Raw genomic sequence first — 21,838 nt, 5'->3', positions numbered from 1 at the left:
CGGCCATGGCCACAGAAGACCTCATCCAGGTGCCATTTGGCATGAATAGGATCTAAAGCCAATGGCTGCAATATGCAGGATTTTATTTAAAAAAAAAAAAAAGCGTAACTTGTATTAGTCACCAAGACAACTCCCAATTTAAAATTCAAATTGACCACATAAGCTAACATGTTAGGCAAATTTGGAAACTGGACTCTTTCATAATTAGAAGAATGTGGGACTCCCTAGATAAGAATTTCAAATGAAGTAGAACTCACTCCTCACTCCCTAAGTGTGGACTTTCTCCTAAAAATTACATTATGGAGAGACAGAAAAATCAGTAGCATTCCAGAAAGAAGGACTCCCCTGGTGGCACTGATGGTAAAGAATCCAGCTGCAATGTAGGTGCAATCCACCACAGGGTTCAATCCCTGGGTTGGGAAGATCCCCTGGAGAAGGGAAATGGTTACCCACTGCAGCATTCTTGCCTGGGAAATCCCATGGATAGTGGAGCCTGGTGGGCTACGGGCCATGTGGTTGCAAAATTTGGACATGACCAAAGGACTAACACTTTCACTTTTTCCAGAGAGAAATCTGACAGACACTCCCTTAGTCAGGTGGGCAAGGTTTACATCACCAGTAATAAATAACCTTGAACCTATGCAAATTTGATAATTTAATGCACTTTCCCTTTGAGGTCTTGCTGTCAAAAAATTGTAATCCTCTCTGTACAACCAGGGGACAAATAAGAGACAAATTTCAATAGAAGGCTATTCTACAAAACACTTGATAGTATACCCAAAACTTTCAAAGTCATTAGAACAAGGAGTGCCTCTCACTACCAATGTCATATGCTATCCTAGATGGGAACTGGGAACAAGGAAAGACCATAGGCAAAAAAACTAGAGACATCTGTATAAAGCATGGAATTCCATGTTAAAAAAAAAAATTTAAAAAGAGGAGGAATGTAAGACTTGAAAAATCCAGGGTCTGAATCACATGTAGATTATTATTTGTCGAATTAGTAAGAGGAAAAACTATGTTATTGACGTACATATGATGACATCACTGACTCGATGGACATGAATTTGAGCAGGCTCAGGGAGTTGGTGATGGACAGGGAAGCCTGGTGTGCTGCAGTCCATGGGGTCGCAAAGAGTCAGACAAGACTGAGCAACTGGACTGAACTGAAATGATATATGACTTCTAGTACATTTAGGTCTTAGATATGGGGAAGATAAATTTTACCTGAAAATTGTGTAGGGACCTGAAATGTTAGGTCTGTGAATCAAGGCAAACTGGACATGATTAAGCAGGCGACGGCAAGAGTGAAAATCAATGTTTTAGGAATCAGTGAACTAAAATGGATGGGGATGGGCAAATTTAATTCAGATTACCATTATATCTACTACTATAGGCAAGAATTCCTTAGAAGAAATGGAACAGCCCTCGTAGTCAACAAAAGAGTCTGAAATGCAGTACTTGGGTGCAATCTCAGAAACAACAGAATAATTATGGTTCATTTGCAAGGCAAGCCATTTCATATGAGAGTAAGCCAAGTCTACTGTTCATAGAAGTTGAACAGTTATATGAAGACTTACAAGACCTTCTATAACTAGTACTAAAAGGACGCTCTTTAAATATGAAAAATACAGCAAAGTGATTCGGCTGCACATTACATGTATCTGTTCTTTTTCAGATTCACCTGAAACTAACACAACATTGTAAATTACAGGCAAATTCTTTAATCATCTGACACCAGGGAAGCTCTAACATAAAATAAATTTCTTTTAAAAATTTGAAACATATATTTGTTGTTGGCATAACTAAGTAAAACCTCAGTTTCACTTCATCAATACTGGCATTCCCTACAATTGTGTGTGTGTGTGTGTGTGTGTGTGTCTGTGCTCAGTCATGTCCGACTCTTTGTGATCCCATGGACTGTAGCCTGCTAGGCTCCTCTGTCCATGGGATTTTCCAGACAAGAATACCGGAGTGGGTTGCCATTTCCTTCTCCAGCGGATCTTCCCAACCCAGGGGTCAAATCCACATCTCTTGCATCCCCAGCATTGGCAGGCAGATTCTTTACCACTAGCACCACCTGGGAAGCCCTCTCCTACAATACTGACATCTAATCTATAGGTTTCTTCTTGTTACATAGCATAAAGAACAGAAGCACACAGGCAGCCCTGGAACAAGCAAAGACTCTTTGCAGATATATGCTGTAAATGGGACGGTAATGAGGCATAAAGGAATTAAGTAATATTTTCAAGGTCATACCTTGAGTCTTTAATAGAGCAGAGGATAAAACCATAAGTTTCGTCTATTAGATCCACACTATAATGTCTAGAGCAAGGGTCTAGTCTTCCACTCTTGCACAATGAACCAAAAGGAAGATCTGGCGCTGGATAACCATCTTCTGGGTAACACGAAACATGCGCATATCCAAGAAACAAAATAACCCGAAAAGGAATTATTTCCAAAAGTAAGTGAAAGATGAAATAAAGGAGCACTACAATTTTCACATGAAAGCTCACTTTCCAATAAAGTGACAATTAAATGACAGCATTCAAACATATTTCTCCTTTGCTTGCTTTTATTCATATGCTCTGCCACGTCCTTGTGAGTTTAGTCAAGGGCATCCTGAATTAAAAGTTTAACTCTTCGAATGGCCAGGAGTGACTCCTTACAGGAAATAAGTATAACTTCCATAAGGGCCATCAACCTCACACACTGGCTTGTATCCTGTTTTCTACTGCTTACCTGCAAGTTTGATTCTAAAATCACACATTTAACTTTGCAAAGGAAAGAGAATGCATCAACTAAATCCTGCCTGCACAACTATTCTTAATCTAGAGAACAGAAGCCTTTTCTACTTGCTGTCAGTAAAGGCTCATAAAAAGGCAACAGAAATGGTAGAAACACATTTCTACTCAGAGCCATTATAATCTGCCCAGTTACCCAAGCCCACACAAGCCTCTGAACACATGCAAAGTGACTAAAAATCGTTTATGCCATTTCACTGTATGATGGAGACCCTTTCTGTAGTAGACATTTGGCTTATTAGGGTCTCACCTGGCTATGGTTCAACTGACCAAGGCAACTCTTTTGCAGAAGAAATGCTGACTTGGATTTAATTGTCTGCCAAGCGTGGCCAGTTTGCATTACAAGAGCTTCCAACGTGAGTAAGAAATGTTACAATGTTGTGTGAGTTTCAGCTGTAAAGTACAGCGAATTAGTTTTATACATACATATATCTATTATTTTAAAGATTCTTTTCCCATGTAGGCCATTATAGAGCACTTAGTAAAGTCGTTTCAGTCGTGTCCAATTCTTTGTGACGCTATGGACTGTAGCCCACCAGGTTCCTCTCTCCGTGGGATTCTCCAGGCAAGAATATTGGAGTGGGTTGCCTGCCCTTCTCCAGGAGATCTTCCCAACCCAGGGATTGAACCGACGTCTCTTTACATCCCCTGCATTGGCAGGTGGGTTCCTTATGACTAGCACCACCTTGGAAGCCCTCCCCTCTTTGGCAACTGTAAGTTTATATTCTACATCTGTAACTCCATTTCTGTTTTGTAAATATGTTCATTTGTACCATTTTTTTTCATATTCCACATGTAAGCAATGTCATATAATATTTTCTTTGAATGCTATTTTAAACACTTCATATTGTCAAATTTATTCACCTAATATCAGATGTCCTCCCTGCAAGGAGAAACATCTATAGACTGCATTTTTTAGTGTTCAAATGGGGCAATATGAACTTTGATGTGTGCAGGTGAAATCTGTTCCTTTTGTCTGATCTATAGCCTTTCTCGGGGCTTGCTAGATGGCGCTAGTGGTAAAGAACTGCCTGTCAATGCAGGAGACAAAAGAGACCCAAGTTCCATCCATGGGGCAGGAAGATCCCCTGGAGGAGGGCAAGAAAACCTACTCTAATATCCCATGGACAGAGGACCCTGGAGGTCTACAGTCCATAGAGTTGCAAAGAGTCATGCATGACTGAATCAACTTAGCATCCACTTTCTAAACTCTGGCTTTTGGACATGCTCTTTTCTTCCATGAGCATCACATATTGTTCCAACAGGTAACTTTCTCCCCGTAAGTGAATGAGTAGTTATTTAACTTGTAACCAAAGACCTTAACCAATACAGTTCATTCAGTCCAGCTACCCAGCTTGGTCACAGTGATACCACAGGTCGACTGTAGTATTAAAACTGTATTTTCCAAGGACCAGACACTGTACTAGACACTGAAAGACAAAATGTTAACAGTAAAGATAGTTTCTACTGCAAAGGGCATACAAGTTAGTAGCTGATGTTGCAGATCCAATTCACAGAATAACAGTTATCCTCCTACTAAGAAAAATATGCCTAGATAAAAAGCAAGGAACATCATCTAACTGACACAAACTCATACTGCAAATGTGTCAAGATTCTGATGGCCAAGAGGCACTGTGCATTTTGTAAGATCTATATTCAAGAAGGGAGTCACTGGGAATTCCCTGGAGGACTCAGCACTTTCACCGTTGAGGGCCTGGGTTCAGTCCCTGCTCAGGGAGCCAAGATTCTGCAAGCCGTGCAGCGCAGCCAAAAAAAGAAGAGAGTAAAAAAAGGAGCCACTAAATCTCTCTTCAGGTGGGACTTCCTTCCTTCCCTGCTTCCTTTCTTCCTTCTTCCTTCCTTCCTTCAGGTTGCTCAGACAGCAGGGGGCTCATGAAGGGCCCTTGGGGTCATCTGTGTGTAAATGGGCTCCATAAGGAGGTGGAGAAAGGGAAAAGACAGGAGATGCCAGGAATCAACATCAAGAAGCCCGTTTGATGGATGTGGGTTTTTCAAAGTGACTCAAAACTACTTTGGGTTAGATCATAATTTATTAAGGTTAGTAACTTATTAGTAATGTCATTAAATACTTCAATTAAAAACAATTACTGAGAGAGAAAACTGTTACGTGTTGTTTGCATAAGAACCACTCTACATTGTGGATGTTGCATGGTTTCTCATAACTAGAGTCCTCACAGACATAGAAAACAAAAACTTGGATTTTCTAAAAGATGTACCATGAAGTCAGTAATATAGCACTCAATTTTGGGAAGTCCTGTGGTACTTACAGGGTTTCCCTGGTGGTCCAGAGGATAAAGCGTCTGCCTGCAATGCAGAAGACCTGGGTTTGATCCTTGGGTTAGGAAGATCCCCTGGAGAAGGAAATGGCAGCCCACTCCAGTATTCTTGCCTGGAAAATCACATGGACGAAGGAACCTGGTGGGCTACACCCCATGGGGACTCAGAGTTGGACACAAAGTGCAACTAACACCCATGTGGTATTTATAACAGTTATCTTAACTGTTTCACTCCTGTAATGAGAACTTGGGCCTTCCTTATGGATCAGTTGGTAAACAGTCTGCCTGCAAAGCAGGAGACCTGGGTTCGATCCCTGGGTCAGGAAGATTCCCTGGAGAAAGAAAATGGCAACCCACTCTAGTATTCTTGCCTAGGAAATCCCATGGACAGAGGAGCCTGGTGGTCTATACAACCCATGGGGTCACAAGTATCTGACACGAGTTAGCAGCTAAACCACTACCAATGGGAACTCAAACTATATATTTTTATTTTCCCATTAAATTTATATTAAATAGCTAAATCACATTTCAGTAAAAAATTATTTACATATATTTGGATATTCAACATGTCATTAGCTGGCTAAGTGAATGTACATCCCATAGGAAGAATGAAGAAAACATTAGCTCATGGTAATGTAAGTGTTGATGACTTGGAGCCATTTGATGTTCCGAACAGGTACCCTGTGGGACACTTAACTGACCCTCAGTTTGGACCAAGGTGTTGTTGCCAGTGTACATCTGGTGCAGCTGTACTGGTAGCCCAAATACCACCAGTGCTTCAAGAATGCTTTGATGTCAGGAAAGCCACTGCCTACACAGCATCCCCTAATAACTAAGGTGCCCTAACAACTACAGGTGCCGGTGCGTGGGTGCCCTGGCTCTATCTCTGTCCATATACACCCGCCGAATTTTTACAATTCCTGTCCAGAAATTCAGAGTGCATGTCTGAGCATCTCTGTCTCTAAGACCACAGAGCACATGCTGTGCTCAAGAGATGACTGAGAAGGAGCCACTAACAAGAATGATATCCCTTCTGCACAGTGAGTCAGATGAATGCCCATTTTTATCTGGCTTTGGTAAACGCCCAGCATATTTTCAGCCTCTCTTTCAGTATACTGAAAATTGACTCCTAGAGGATGCATAGCAAAGCTGAATGCCATAAGGCTCAATTCCCCCTGAGTCTATGCTGGTTTCCCACTAACTGGGCATGGGTGATCACTTTCAAAGCAGGGCTGAAGGTAGCTTGAAGCAAGCTCTTTATTTGGCAATCATCTGACAAACGGCACTGTGTGTTCTGACCACAGAATCTTCATTGCTACACCCCTGGCTACTTCACTGTAGATTCTTTGGATAACATTTCTCAAATTAAGTAAAAAGAAAAATATATAACAGATACAAATAGAATGCATAATAATTCAAAGTTTTATTGGTCAAGTAGGAGAATATCCCAAACATGTTGGACTAAATTCTTCACTAAAATATAAAAATTCTAGGTTGAAATTACAGACTCCTTCTTTTCTTAATAACCCAAAATGGGAGTTGACACGCCTTGTCATTTCAGTTTTTTGGTATAATTACACTATTAAGCATGAAAAGCTCCTTGAGGAAGCTTTATAAAACCAAGTGAACCCAGATTTCTGTGGTCTCTCATTAGTCTATAATCTTTCTGACAATCATGCTGCTGCTGCTAAGTTGCTTCAGTCGTGTCCAACTCAGTGCAACCCCATAGATGGCAGCCGACCAGGCTCCCCCATCCCTGGGATTCTCCAGGCAAGAACACTGGAATGGGTTGCCGTTTCCTTCTCTGATGCATGACAGTGAAAAGTGAAAGTGAAGTCGCTCAGTCATATCCGACTCTTAGCAACCCCATGGACTGCAGCCCACCAGGCTCCTCTGTCCATGGGATTTTCCAGGCAAAAGTACTGGAGTGGGTTGCCATTGCCTTCTCTGGACAATCACCCTTGTCTTACATCATAGACCTGTGTGCTAAGTTGCTTTCATCATGTCTGACTATTTGTGAGCCCATGGACTGTAGCTCATGAGGTTCCTCTGTCCATGGGATTCTCCAGGCAAGAATCCTGGAGTATGTAGCCATTTTCTCTTCCAGAGTATCTTTCCAACCCAGGGATCAAACCCATGTCTCCTGCATTGGCAGGCAGGTTCTTTACCACTAGCACCACCTGGGTATACTAAATCATGGGCAGTGAGGGCTACCCAGAACCCAAAGAGCTTCCTCCCAATCAGAATATTTGTAAAAAGCCAAGGCATTTGGGACCCTAAGAATTTCCCAAGTTCATATAACCAGTGAGGGACTAAGCCAGACCCAGAATCCGGGTTGTCTGACTGTGCATTTGACGTTCTCAGGAGTTTGCCACCCGGCATCATGCAAACAAATACTATTATTGGCAAAAACTACCTGCAGCCCCTTCCAAGGACAAAGAACTATAGATGAGTCACTGAGATGCTCTCAAGAGAAACAGACTGCCACTAAAGACCCAGACCCCCCTGAGGTCTTTCTCTGCCTTTCAGACATCTGGAGAATTCAGGGGTAGAAGGTTGTACAGAGTTTTCTGGGTCAGATTTATGTTTCTGCAGGAAAGGGCTCACTCTGCTAAATGATAGAGTCAATTTCTCTTAAAAGGAGAAAGAAGAGTGTTTTCTATGCTTGGATTTCCATACATTACATAATGGACACATTTCCCATCGGAATCAAAGCAGCATGTCTCACACTTCGGTATGTAACAGAATCACACGGGGACCTTGGTAAAAATGTAGACTTCTAGGCAGCATACCAGAAAATCAGATTTGTAAGTTTCGGAATTCCTTCAGGGATTGAGTTCTGGGTCACTGCAAGGACCACCTGCCCTGCACCTCACTGTGAAAACCCAGACACAGACTCTGCAGTAAGGCTGTCTCCATGGCAACTTTGTGGGGGGAAGTGCTGGGGCCTCAGGAGTACTCTCAGCAGGCTGATGTCATCATGTCCCAATGGTATTAAGAGAAAATTACACGGAGAATACACTTATATTTATAATGAACCGCAATTAAAGCATATCAGTAGAAGAACAATCCTTTCACATTTATGATCATAGAACTAAATCCTTAAAGAACTTAGTTTAATACAGCCTCTGTTTGAACAATTCACACAATGTACTTAAAGTGTACATTATACATTATGATTAAAATACTTACACATTAGGATTAAAATGTATAATAAAATATTATACATTATGATTAAAATATATATAAAATTTGATTAAAGCACAACATTCTTCCAGAGCTTAAAAGTGGCAGTTTATTTTATTAATCGTTTCACATAGTATATATTTGGTGTAGCACTGAATTCCCTAAAATCTGAATTCTATCTGAAAAAAATCAAATGAGATGGTACCTAGAGATACTGCATATTATACAGCATGTGTGTGAGTAAATTCACACACACACATGAAACACTTGCCCCGAGATAAGGCATTCACTTGAAATCATTACCTTATAAATGATTGGTAATTATATTTTCAAATTCCAGTAATAAGATGATTTGGCCATTCATAAATATGTATAATTTTTCTGTACCAACACTGTCGACATATAATTTGTTTTCCAACCCCACTGATTTTCTCCAAGCAGATGTATCATTTTCCAATTATGAAATTAAACATTTGATTTGAAAATATGTTGGCAGTCTAATTCCAGGTTTAATAACTTTCTGTATATTTTTAGGACTATATTCTGGTAGAACTCTGGGGAAAATTATGAAATTCAAAAGAGCTACTTGTAAAAGAATGTAATCAGCCCATGAGACCTATTCAATAAACCACCACCATGGGTGATATTGTTAAGCATTGCCTAGACTTTTAGAATTGGAGAAGTCTTGGAGAGAAGCCGTAGTCATGTGCGACAGAGGACAAAACCAGAGACTTGTCTAGGGCTGGGAAGAGGTCATCAGCATCACTGGCTTAGGGACAGAGAGGAGAAACACTGAAACCTGGTCACCACGCCTTCTAAAACACAGAACTAGTATTCATGGAATTTGACTGTAATCTATTATTCTCATCTTAAGTCTGCATGTTTAGTACTGACCTAGTATTGTACCGAGTAAAAATAATTAGAGGATAAAAAGATCCTGAAGTACTAGAGAAGATTCAGATCTGGCTAGGCAGGCGTTATGCAAAAGGATACAAAAAAGAATGTTCAGGACGGCACATGCATTTTTCATTTGGTTGATTTTTTTTTCCCCCAATGCTGAATGAACTACTCTTGCGTGCAATGCAATCCACAGGGAGCAGGGGAGAGCTGACATGTTCTCAGATCACACTACATCCCTGGCCCCTCCCTGAGCCAACTACCTGTCATGGGCATCCGACCCACACTGCCACAGAAAGAGCCTGGGCCTGTTGGCTCTGGTTCCAGGAGGGTTACCCCATCTTTCTTCAACAACTACAACCCAATGATTGTAAAGTTTGAAAGTCTTGCATTTTCCAGCATGTAGACCAGCAAAGGAAAGAGAGAGATTAAGGGACATTCAGAAGGAGATAGACACAGCGAGAAAGAGTGAGAAATAGACAACTGGGCAGAGAGCACAGGAAGTGTCCAAGATCAAGCAGAGAGTTGATGACGTTTAATCGGAGAAGGCAATGGCACCCCACTCCAGCACTCTTGCCTGGAAAATCCCATGGACAGAGGAGCCTGGTAGGCTGCAGTCCATGGGGTTGCTAAGAGTCGGATACGACTGAGCGACTTCACTTTCACTTTTCACTTTCATTCATTGGAGAAGGACACGGCAACCCACTCCAGTGTTCTTGCCTGGAGAATCCCAGGGACGGCGGAGCATGGTGGGCTGCCGTCTATGGGGTCACACAGAGTCAGACACGACTGAAGCGACTTAGCAGCAGCAGCATTGTTTCCTAAAACAGACACATCCCTCTTCCTGGGTTACGAATGATAGAACTATATCTTTGTAGAACAAAACAAAAACCACGTCTTTTCTTAAACATATATGAATTTAATTTTATCAGAATCAAACACCTCTACTAATATATTCATAAAGTCACTATGTATATATGAATAAGTGAAGTGAATTTGCTCAGTCATGTCTGACTCTTTGCGACCCCATCAAATGTAGCCTGCTGGTCTGCTTCATCTGTGGGATTTTCCAGGCAAGAATACTGGAGTGGGTTGCCATTCCTTTCTCCAGTATATAAGAATATCTTCATGTAAATAGAAATATATCTGTGAAATTATACATAGAGATATATGTGAAAATATAAACTTTAAAATATAAAAAAGAAAGGAGTCTGAATTTTTTACCATCTTGGAAATTACTACATTATTCATAGAGCCACATCTTTAGAATGATTTTTTAGAACTTAACATAAACTTTCTTAAATTAAAAAAAAATCCCATTAGCATAAGAATACAATAGAAAACAGAAAATACATATAAGCAACATAATTTTTAAAAGAATAGAGTAAAAATACCACCATTTAGAGAAAAAACAATATTAATATGTTGATGTACATAACTGATACTTTTCATATGTACATACAAAATGCTACAATTACTTTGTACCATGCAGTTTCCTATTAATTTCTTCTCCTGGCCTCCTTCTATATTAGTAATCATTTTCTGCAGTATCATTTTAATGACTATTGTATCTAATTAATTGATGCATTATAATATATCCAATCTATCTGCTGTTTTGAATAAAGTTGTCTCCAATTTCCCACTGCTAAGAGAGGTTGCAACAGAAACTTTGCTTGCTTGTCCATTTTCTGAAATTTTTTCAGATGGGATTATTGCCTAGAGCCTTGTATCATTTTAGGGCTTTTGAAGCATACTGAAAAATCTCACTCTAGACAGATTGTGTGATTTATGGGCTCAGCAGGAAAATGAGAATGCCAAGATGGGTATCAAGATTTTTTTTCTTTTTTTGTCAAGTTTGTTGATTTGAAGGACAAACAGTTACCTCATAGTTTTAACTACTAGGGAAAATGAATACCACCCCCACCCCCACCCCAGCCCCGCTTCCACCATTTTTGTCACTTTGCAATTTGTACATTCATGGTCTTTACCCATTTTCCTACCATTGTGACTCTGGTTTTCTTACGGATTGTACCTTATACAGGAGATACATAAACTCTCTAATTAGCTTATGTATGTATTGACTTTGCTACTAAGAAATTTGAAGTTTTAAACTCAATTCAATCTTTCACTCATTTATGCCTTTAATTTTCTGCTATTCTATGCTTACATTTTCTCAACTATTTCTAATATTTTATTTTTAGAGTCAAAATTACATCTCTATTGAATTCACTTTGAGAAAGTCTATAAAGTCAAGTGACAAGGCATTTTGTCTCAGGTTTTCTGATGGTAGAATTAATAAGAACGATATAAAATTTAGATAAGAGTTCTTAACCTGGGCTCCCAGGGCTTATATTGGACTTCGAATATTTTAAATTATCTCTGAAAAGTTGTATGCTTATACACTTGTGAATTTTACTAAGCAGTCTCAAAGCTTCTAAAAATTCTCAAAGAGGCATATGAAACCTAAATGGGGAAGAACTTTGTTTTAAAAAACAAAATACAGATTAAGCACATAGTAGTCCTTTTCTATAAAAAAGTGGTAAATCTCTTTTAATTTCAAAAGAACAGACATGGCTGTCTAATCTTTTGACCACTAAAACTTTTTTTCCAATGAAATGTCAAAAAATCCCAACAGACAGAACAAAGTTCTTCTGTTAAAGGAGGAATCAGACAGCCTGAAAATCTGGGGCAGAATTTGAAAATACTGTATTAGAATATGGTTGAAGAGGGCAAGATATGTGTCATATGAATTCATTTTCTACCTCTTCAAATATAAGTTCTCTGAATGACTCATCCTAAGTCAAACTTGCAACAGTTATAGAATATGAAATAAATCATGCAATGAACTGTTTAAGGAAGATGTACTCTTATCTCGAAGTGCTGAATATAAGATGACCTAAGTCATCATCCTGAATCAGACTATCTGGCATTAGTACCAAATTGGATTGACAGCATCACAGAGGGAGTTTTTTGTGTTGAACAGTGACTGTCCACCATGAAATCAAACTCAAATACCAGTAGAGGCCACTGAAAACCCTCAACTTCCTGTCAGTAATCTGCTAGGCTTCACTCACCCATGTGAGAAAATACCAGGAAAAAAAAAATGCAAATTTAAATTTACATGTAAATTTAAATATGTCTTCAAGCTTATGCAAATGCAATCATTTTCTCAAGACATAAAATTCAGGTTTTATGGCTTTTCAGTTTTGTGCAGTATTGAAATATTGCTCAAAATAGCTAATTTTTATTAAATAAATAACACAGCCAATTGATTTGGAAAATATGGTGACACAGAATTAGTTATGCCAAGCTCAGCCTTAGCCTTAGATGCTGTTTAAGGATAGAAGTATCATAATTGTTTTTGCTATATAACTTGTTTCCATGTATTAGGCCCTAATAAAAAAGCATGAGAAAACTGTACAAATTTATACCCAATCAGTTTTAAAAAGAAATCATGTAGAAGCCATTCAATTATTTTTTTTTAATGCTAAAGGTATGAACAGTAGGGTTGATCCATAGACATTATCTTAAATTTTGCACTTGCTGTTCTGAACGTTTGTTAAAGGAGATAAAATACTGAACATGTCAAGAAAAAAAGTGACAGTACATTAATCTAATGTAGGTAGAAACCCAAGCTCTGGGAATTGGTGATGGACAGGGAAGCCTGGCATGCTGCAGTCCATTGGGTCACAAAGAGTCGGACAGGACTGAGCAACTGAACTGAACTGAACTGAGGTAGAAACTGGTTATCAAATAATATTGAATGGAAGGAAATTAGAGTATAGCCAAAAAAGGAAAACTAAATAAACTTTAACATTACTATGTTATTAATTTTTCAATACACAGAAGATTTCACTGGAATATACTTCAAGCCTAAATCAATTGGCTTCTTTGTTGACAGAAAACAAAACAATGCTGGCTTTTGTCTGAAACACTGGCTTCTATGCTGGTCATAGTGATTATATTTTTATAGTCACTGAAATTCTCATGTAAAATGGAAATAATAATATAGATATCACTCTCGATCAAAGGAACGGATTTTTTCCACTGTGGAACACTACTGTTTTTGTGTTACCTTGTGCTTTTCAGCATATACGAAAGACAGTCCTTAACAACTAACTTCAAATGCTGGCAACTTTCCAACTATGACACCGTTCAGCTGGAAATGCAGTCACAGCCTCATTTCTCACCTTCATTCTAATTTTCTTTCTGTACCTTAAAACACACATCTTGTCTTTTAAGGTGCAGTCAGAGACAGCAAAACAGAGGAGGAAGAGGTCACATGTGGTACTAAATACCTCTGTCAAAGGGGTGGGGAGTGAAGTTTTTAAAAATTACCTCCTTTTTATTTATGGATTTATTTGGCTTTGCCAGGTCTCTGCCACATGCAGCATCTTTAGTTCTGGCAAATGTTTCTGTTAAATGAAATCCTAACCCCAAGCTTCATCTGAGAACACAAGTGTTTCCAGAGGAACAGGGAGGGAAAAGTTATAGACGCAACAGATGAGACTCTAAAATTAGAGCTACGATTATTTTAATACATACTATCGATAGGCTTATTGCAGTTTTATTCACAGACTCAGAAATGTAATACTGAAAATCCCAATCATTTCATAGATGGGAAAACCAAGACTTAGGAAGATTAATCAACATACTCCATCTCAGAAACAGCTGGTAAGTGACTGATCTGGGATTTTCACACAAAATATATCAAATTGTAGCTCCTACATGATGCTTTATCCTAGCAAGATGTTCCCAGGTTAATCACGGAGCAAGCAAAAATTGTTCAGTCCTTTTTTTTTTTTTTTTTTGTAAAGGACATATTCTTGAATACTAAAGGATAGAAATCTTATATATATAAACATTCTATAGTTTCAAGGTTTTAACAATAAAGATCAAAATAACTGAATAACTAAGAACAAGGAAGCATTCTCTAATAAATGTTTAGTAACTTATACTCCTGGCTGTTGGTACTTTCAATAAAAACAGTATATAAAATCCAGATTTTTCAAATAGCATTATCTAGAGGATGATTATTTATTAAAAAGCATTCACATTCATAAAGCGAGTCTCAACAAATATGTAATGCTCCTGACACATAGGTGTCATATAATTTTGCTATTTCAAAAAACTAATTGTATAAGCATATCCTCTCTATTACTCTGTTTTAATATACTCAATGAATTGTTTAAATAAATTATTCTAATTGACCTTCACATGAGCGAATTGTCAAGAAACATCTCTTGACAAGTGAATTTGCCTCTCAGCTACAAATGAATCACCTTACTCTTCAATAAACAGGGCTTTGAATACCATTACTTTAACTATAACCATCTATTATGAGTCCAAAGATGGCGTTCAGCCTATAACTACATCATAAGTTCTTTGACTATTGATTGCAAAACTTTTCTTGAGTCAGGTTTACCTTGGCATTTCATATGTCCATGTTCAATACACTGAAAGTGTTAGAAGCAGCATTTATATTCACTTTTCCCATTCAATATGCTTAACTCCAGTGAATAACATTGACTAGGTTTATCGTTCCAGTCCTAGATCAAGTTCTGAGACAACAAACATGAGCTGGTTGATTAGCCAGGCTTGGGTCAGAGCTTCACTTGTGACTCTTAGAAGAAGCTACCATTAAAACTGGGATGGGTGTGTGTGTTAGTCACTCAGTTGTGTCCGACTGTTTGTGACCCCACGGACTGTAGCCCACCAGGCTCCTCTATCCATGAGATTCTCCAGGCAAGAATACTGGAGTGGGTTGCCATTCCCTTCTCCAGGGGATATTCTTGACCCAGGGATCGAACCTGCATCTCTTATGTCTCATGAATTGGCAGGTAGGTTCTTTACGACTAGCACCACCTGGGAAGCCCTAATCTTAGACAGACTATCATGAAAACTGGGAAGGGTGGGCTTCTCTCATAAGTATTTGGGGCTTGTGCCTGAAGTAGGGAATTGAATGCTTGATAGGAAAAAAACAGTCACCTTCTGTAGTAAAGTTATCCTGCATCCAACAATTTTAGTTCTCAAACATCAGCCATATCAAAATTCACCTAAAAATCTTGTAAGAAAATACAAAAGCCCAGGTCCTGGTTTTTTATTAGCTGTCCCATATAATTCTGATATACCTGAGTATTTGAGAACCATTCTACACCATAAATTTTGTTCTACACCTGGCATTTGGTTCTAAGATGGTCCCACAGTTAAAATAATTCAGAGCCCAAAGATCTTACTGGCATTTACTCATGCCAGTTCTTGCACTATATGTATCAACTGCTGCTGCTAAGTTGCTTCAGTCGTGTCTGACTCTGTGTGACCCCATAGACAGCAGCCCACCAGGCTCCCCTGTCCCTGGGATTCTCCAGGCAAGACCACTGGATTGGGTTGCCATTTCCTTCTCCAGTGCATGAAAGTGAAAAGTGAAAAGTGAAAGTGAAGTCACTCAGTCATGTCCGACTCTTCGCGACCCCTTGGACTGTAGCCTACCAGGCTCCTCCGTCCATGGGATTTTCCAGGCAAGAGTACTGGAGTGGGGTGCCATTGCCTTCTCCGGAATGTATCAACTATCCATTATCAAATCTTTAAATTCTAGAACCAAAATCTCCAGGCCCAAGAATGAGTTGTCCAGGTCAGTGAGTTGTCCAGGTGACTCAGCAGCAACTCGAGTCTGGGAATCAAGGTCAACATCAATGGAGACAAGTCATATTAACAGAACATACTTTTAATAGGATGTGATGGAAATGGTTCTGTATCCCTGTGGTCTTCCTTCCACACCCTATGACTACAGACTAGTCATGAGAGAAACATCAAACAAATCCCAGTGGAAGGATATTCCAAAAAATGTGACCTCAAACTGTGAAGGTGATCAAAAATAAGGAAGACCAGAAAAACTGCACAGCTGAGAAGAGCCTAAGGAGACATGACTATTAAATGAAACGGGGAATCTTGGACAGGACCCTGGAACAGAAAAATGTGAGGAAAAGTGTGAAGCAATCTGGATAAACTATGGCCTTAAGTGGGCTTCCCAGATGGCGCTAGCATTAAAGAATCTGCCTGCCAATGCAGGAGACCTAAGAGACACAGGTTCAATCCCTGGGACGGGACAATCCCCTGGAGAAGGGAATGGCTACCCACTCCAGTGTTCTTGCCTGGAGAAACCCATGGATAGAGAAGCCTGGCCGGCTACAGGCTATGGCGTCACAGAGCCGAACATGATTGAGCAACTGCACACACACGTGGCCTTAGGTTGGTAATAACGTATCAATATTGGTTCATTATCTGTGACAAATGGAATGTAAGTATGTAAGATAAGAATAGGAGGGAAAATTGGGTGTGAAGCATACTGATATTATATATTATCTCACAATTGTTCTATAAATTTTACAGCGTTCTAAAATAAGAAAGTTTACTTTTAAAATGTCAAAGAATCAGTTACGATTTTAAACACTGACAGAAATAGATACATCCCCTAATATAGTTTTAAACTTAGAACAAAAAATACACAGTCTCCCATCTTTTTTTTTTTTTTTTAATTTATTTTTGGCTGCCCTGGGTCTTCACTGCTGTGCGTGAGGGCTTTCTCTAGATGTGGCAAGTGGGGGCTACTCTCTAGCTGCTGTATGTGGGCTTCTTGGTGTGGTGGCGTCCCTTGCTGTGGAGCACGCACTCTAGGGCATGTGAGCTTCAGTCGTTGTGGCTTCTGGGCTCCAGAGCATAGGCTCAGTGGTTGTGGCCAGAGGGCTGAGTTGCTCCAAGTCGTGAGAGATCTTCCCGAATCAGGGAACGAACCCCAGTCCCTGCATTGGCAGGCGGATCTTAACCACTGAACCACCAGGGAAGCCCCCTAATCTCCCATCTTTCTCTGGAAGAACAGGCTACTTTGAGATCTGAGCCTGGATCAGAAGGTCATGTTACCTTCACGTATTACCCGTGGGCATGGTGTGTGCTCTGAGTTCACATTTCATTATTTGAAAATGGTGGCTGGATGAAATAACAAAACTCTGAAATAAATTGAATGGAGACCAATTTTGGATTTTTTATGATTTTTTTTAAACCATACACACACTCTAAACCAATAGCTATCTTTTAATTCTCACTGTCAGCATTTATTGTGTTGCTTCACTGAGACAATAGCTTTCACTTTGCCCTTCTAGTCCATTGGTTTGCATGCTGTTTAGCTAAATTACCAGTTTATGGTAGCATAAGGGCTTCCTAGTTGCACTATTGGTAAAGAATCCACCTGTCAATGCAGGAGACTCAAGAGATGAGGGTTCAGTCCCTGGGTTGGGAAGATACCCTGGAGAAGGAAATGGCAACCCACTCTAGTATTCTTGCCTGGGAAATTCCATGGACAGAGGAGCCTGGTGGGCTACAGTCCATGGGGTCACAAAGAGTGGGACATGAATGAGCAACTGAGACCAGCACATGGTAACATAAGGGGACAAAGAAGCTCTGAGGGGAGGGGGAATCTCAGGGGCCTTGTACAGAGAGCACCCAGAAGGCTGCTGGTATCGATCCGCATATAACCTGGTTATCTACCGGATTATAACTGGGTGATGACAAGAGTTAGAACATTGGTAAGGAGTTGGCAGACCCAATAAGTCATTTAGATGGTGGTCAGCCATTATCACAGCTTCTCCTGACTTAAAATACCTATTGGTTACATGAGAAGTTGCCAGTTGTTGATGTATAAATATCAAATGGTTTTCTTTTTTCCAGTAACTTCTACCCGCTGTGATTTGTCAATCTTACCTTTCCTGCTGGGTGGCTCCTTTGCTGCAAGACAGCTCAGGCAAATTTATTAAATTTTCATTGACTTGGTTACTGAGGCAGTCTTATTTCAGTTAATCAGACTTAATGCTTGTCGATTTTAAGACTCTACCATCATTCTCAAGTCAATCCTCCATTTCCTACTGTGCAGGGGTGGAGGCTACACCCTGCGACCTATCTCTTCTCTCACTTCCTTGTCCAGGTTTTGGGAAAGGACAAGGGGAGGATTTTTTTTTTAAAGGGACTTCATGTGACTTTCCCTGCTGAGTGTGACATCTCCTTTCTGAAAGAGTCTATACTTGTCTAGCTCCTGGAAACAGGAAGCTCTCCTATGCCACATGAGAGCAGTTCTGACCAGAGTCTCTGCCCTGGGCATCAGAAGATCCTGTAGAGGTGGAGCAAGTCATCCACGTGACCCACTCCACCCCCCAATCCGGCCACAACCTTCAAGTCACGTGCCTGGAGCAGCACACCACTGTGTCTCCTGGGAAGACAAGAGGTCCCATCTCACCTGCCTTCTGTAGCCCAATTCTGAGCCCCAGGGCACATGTTGGACACATCTTTCATACATCCTAGAGACCAAAATTCAATGCAATGGCAGAGACCCATCATCATACTTCTGCCTGAAGGTCAGCTTTAGCAAGACCAGGGAGAAGGATGTCATACTCCACTTGTGCTAGCATCCGCCACCCCTGCCAGTCACTGTCATGACCTCGGACACCCTCCAGTGTCCCCTCAGCAGCCCTCCACCTGGTGAAGGTGGGGAGGAATGGCCTCTGCTCACACTGCACTGCCCCTAGAGGCCACTGTGAGTCCTTCTGCCATCCTCCTGACTGGAGAGGGCAGAGACCTTGGTGACTATTCCGTGATGTGGCATCTCGCGTCACCTCTGAGAGCCCTTAGCTGGCACATCTCTGAAGGCAGAATGTGACCGAATCCATGGACCTCCACCCCCAAGGTAAGAGATGATTCCACCTTACATGCCCACTCCTAGTTACATAGTCACTGGCTCCAACAAGGAGAGGGATACAGAGGTGGAGAGAGGATGGCAGGAGTGTTCCCTTGATGCCATGAAGGTGGTACCAAAAGTTGAAGCTGGAGATGCTTGGAACTGGCAGGCTTTCCTTTGCTAGGGCTTCCCCAAGGTCAGCCCTACAAGGAAACAGGCAGTGACATGGCCAGTGAGCAACAGAGCCCATCATGTGTGGCCAGGCATTTCCCACTTAGGTGAAAAACAGGAAAGGAAAGTACCTGGGACCAAGGATTTTTACAAGAATTATTTTTTCTTTTAATGTTTGAATATTTAATTTACAATCTTTGACATATTGAAGTATACATGATTTACTATGCTGTGCTAATTTCTGGTTTATAGCAAAATCACTCAGATACACACACACACACACACACACACACACACACACACACATATATATATACATATCTGCTAATTATTAGAGAAATGCAAATCAAAACTACAGTGAGGTATCACCTCACACTGGTCAAATGTCCATCATTAAAAAGTCTACAAATAACAAATGGTGCTAACCATTGGACAACTGCGCTCACCCTCCCATGCTAGTAAGGTCATGCTTAAAATCTTTCAATGCTAGACTTCTGCATTATGCAAACCAAGAACTTCCAGATGTCCAAGCTAGATTTAGAAAAGGAAGAGGAACCAGAGATCAACTTGCTGACGTTCGCTGGATCACAGACAAAGCTAGGAAATGCCCCCAAAAAACATCTATGTCTGCTTTATCAACTACACAAAAGTCTCGACTGTGTGGATCATAATAAACTGTGGAAAGCTCCTGAAGACATGGGAATGCCAGACCATCTTACCTGTCTCTTGAGAAATCTGTATGCGAGTCAAGAAGCAACAGCTAGAACCCTGTATGGAACAACTGATTGGTTCAAGATTGAGATAGGAGTACGATGGGGCTGTCTGCTGTCATCCTGTTTGTTTAATCTATACCCTGAGCACATCATGACAAATGCCGGACCGGAAGAGTTAGTTACAAGCTGGAATCAAGATACACAGGAGAAACATCCAAAACCTCAGATAATGTGGATGATACCACTCTAATGGCAGAAAGCAGAGAGGAACTAAACCGCCTCTTGATGAGGGTGAAAGAGGAGAGTGAAAGAGCTGGGTAAAGACTAAATATAGTAAAAAAATAAAACCCAAAACTAAGATCATGGCATCTGGCCCCATTACTGCAAGGCAAATAGAAGGGGAAAAGGTGCAAGCAGTGACAGATTTTCTCTTCTGCTCTAAAATCACTGTGGGTGGTGACTGCAGCCATTAAATCAGAAGACATTTGCTTCTTGGCAGGAAAGCTATGACAAACCTAGAGAGTGTGTTGAAAAGCAGAGACATTATTTCATGGACAAAGGTCCGTATAGTTAAGGTTACTCTCTCCCCAGTGGTCACGTATGGTTGTGAGCTGGACTGTAAAGGTAGTGGAGCTGAAGAATTAATGCCTTCGAACCGTGGTGCTGGAGAAGATTCCTGATAGTCCCTCAGACTGCAAGGAGATCAAGCCAGTTAATCTTAGGGGAAATCAACCCTGAGTACTCACTGGAAGGACTGATGCTGAGGTTGAAATTCCAGTATTTTGGTCATCTGATGCAAACAGTTGGCTCATTGGAAAAGTCCCTGATGCTGGGAAAGATTGAGGGTAGAAGGAGAAGAGGCTATCAGAGAATGAGATGGCTAGATGGCATCACTGATGCAATGGTCATGAACTTGGACAAACTTTGGGAGATAGTGAGCGATGGACAAGCTTGGCATGCAGCAGTCCATGGGGTCACAAAAAGTCGGGCACAACTGGGTGACTGGACAACAACAATAATTAGCAATGTTGAGCATCTTTTCATGTGTTCATTAGCCATCAGTATGTCTTCTTTTTAGGTCTTCTGCCCATTTTATAATATGATTGGGTTGCTTTTTTTTTTTTTTTAATGTATTGAGTTCTACTCTACAAGAATTAACCAATCAAGGGCTCTCCATTTCTTTCAACTTTAAATATAATAACATCCTTAACCTCTGTCTCAAGTCAACTACTTATATCCCTTTTATAGCCACTGCTTTACCTAAATATACTGATAAACTATTCCACGTTGAAGGTCAGGAAGGGTGGCGGTAAGGAGATACCTCACATCCAAGGTAAGGAGCAGCGGCTGTGCTTTGCTGGAGCAGCTATGAAGAGATGGCCCACGACCAAAGTAAGAGAAACCCAAGTAAGATGGTAGGTGTTGCAAGAGGGCATCAGAGGGCAAACACACTGAAACTATACTCACAGAAAACTAGTCAATCTAATCACACTAGGACCACAATCTTGTCTAACTCAGTGAAACCAAGCCATGCACACGGGGCAACCCAAGACAGGTGGGTCATGGTGGAGAAGTCTGACAGAATGTGGTCCACTGGAGAGGGAATGGCAAACCACTTCAGTATTCTTGCCTTGAGAACCCCATGAACAGTATGAAAAGGCAAAATGATAGGATACTGAAAGAGGAACTCCCCAGGTCAGTAGGTGCCCAATATGCTACTGGAGATCAGTGGAGAAATAACTCCAGAAAGAATGAAGGGATGGAGCCAAAGCAAAAACAATACCCAGCTGTGGATGTTACTGGTGATAGAAGCAAGGTCCGATGCTGTAAAGAGCAATATTGCATAGGAACCTGGAATGTCAGGTCCATGAATCAAGGCAAATTGGAAGTGGTCAAACAAGAGATGGCAAGGGTGAACATCGACATTCTAGGAATCAGCGAACTAAAATGGACTGGAATGGGTGAATTTAACTCAGATGACCATTATATCTACTACTGCAGGCAGGAATCGCTTAGAAGAAATGGAGTAGTCATCATGGTCAACAAAAG

The sequence above is a fragment of the Budorcas taxicolor genome, chromosome 20, assembly GCF_023091745.1.
Source record: "Budorcas taxicolor isolate Tak-1 chromosome 20, Takin1.1, whole genome shotgun sequence".
Taxonomy (NCBI): domain Eukaryota; kingdom Metazoa; phylum Chordata; class Mammalia; order Artiodactyla; family Bovidae; genus Budorcas; species Budorcas taxicolor.
The sequence above is the reverse complement of the archived record's forward strand: the minus strand, read 5'-3'. Positions refer to the sequence as shown.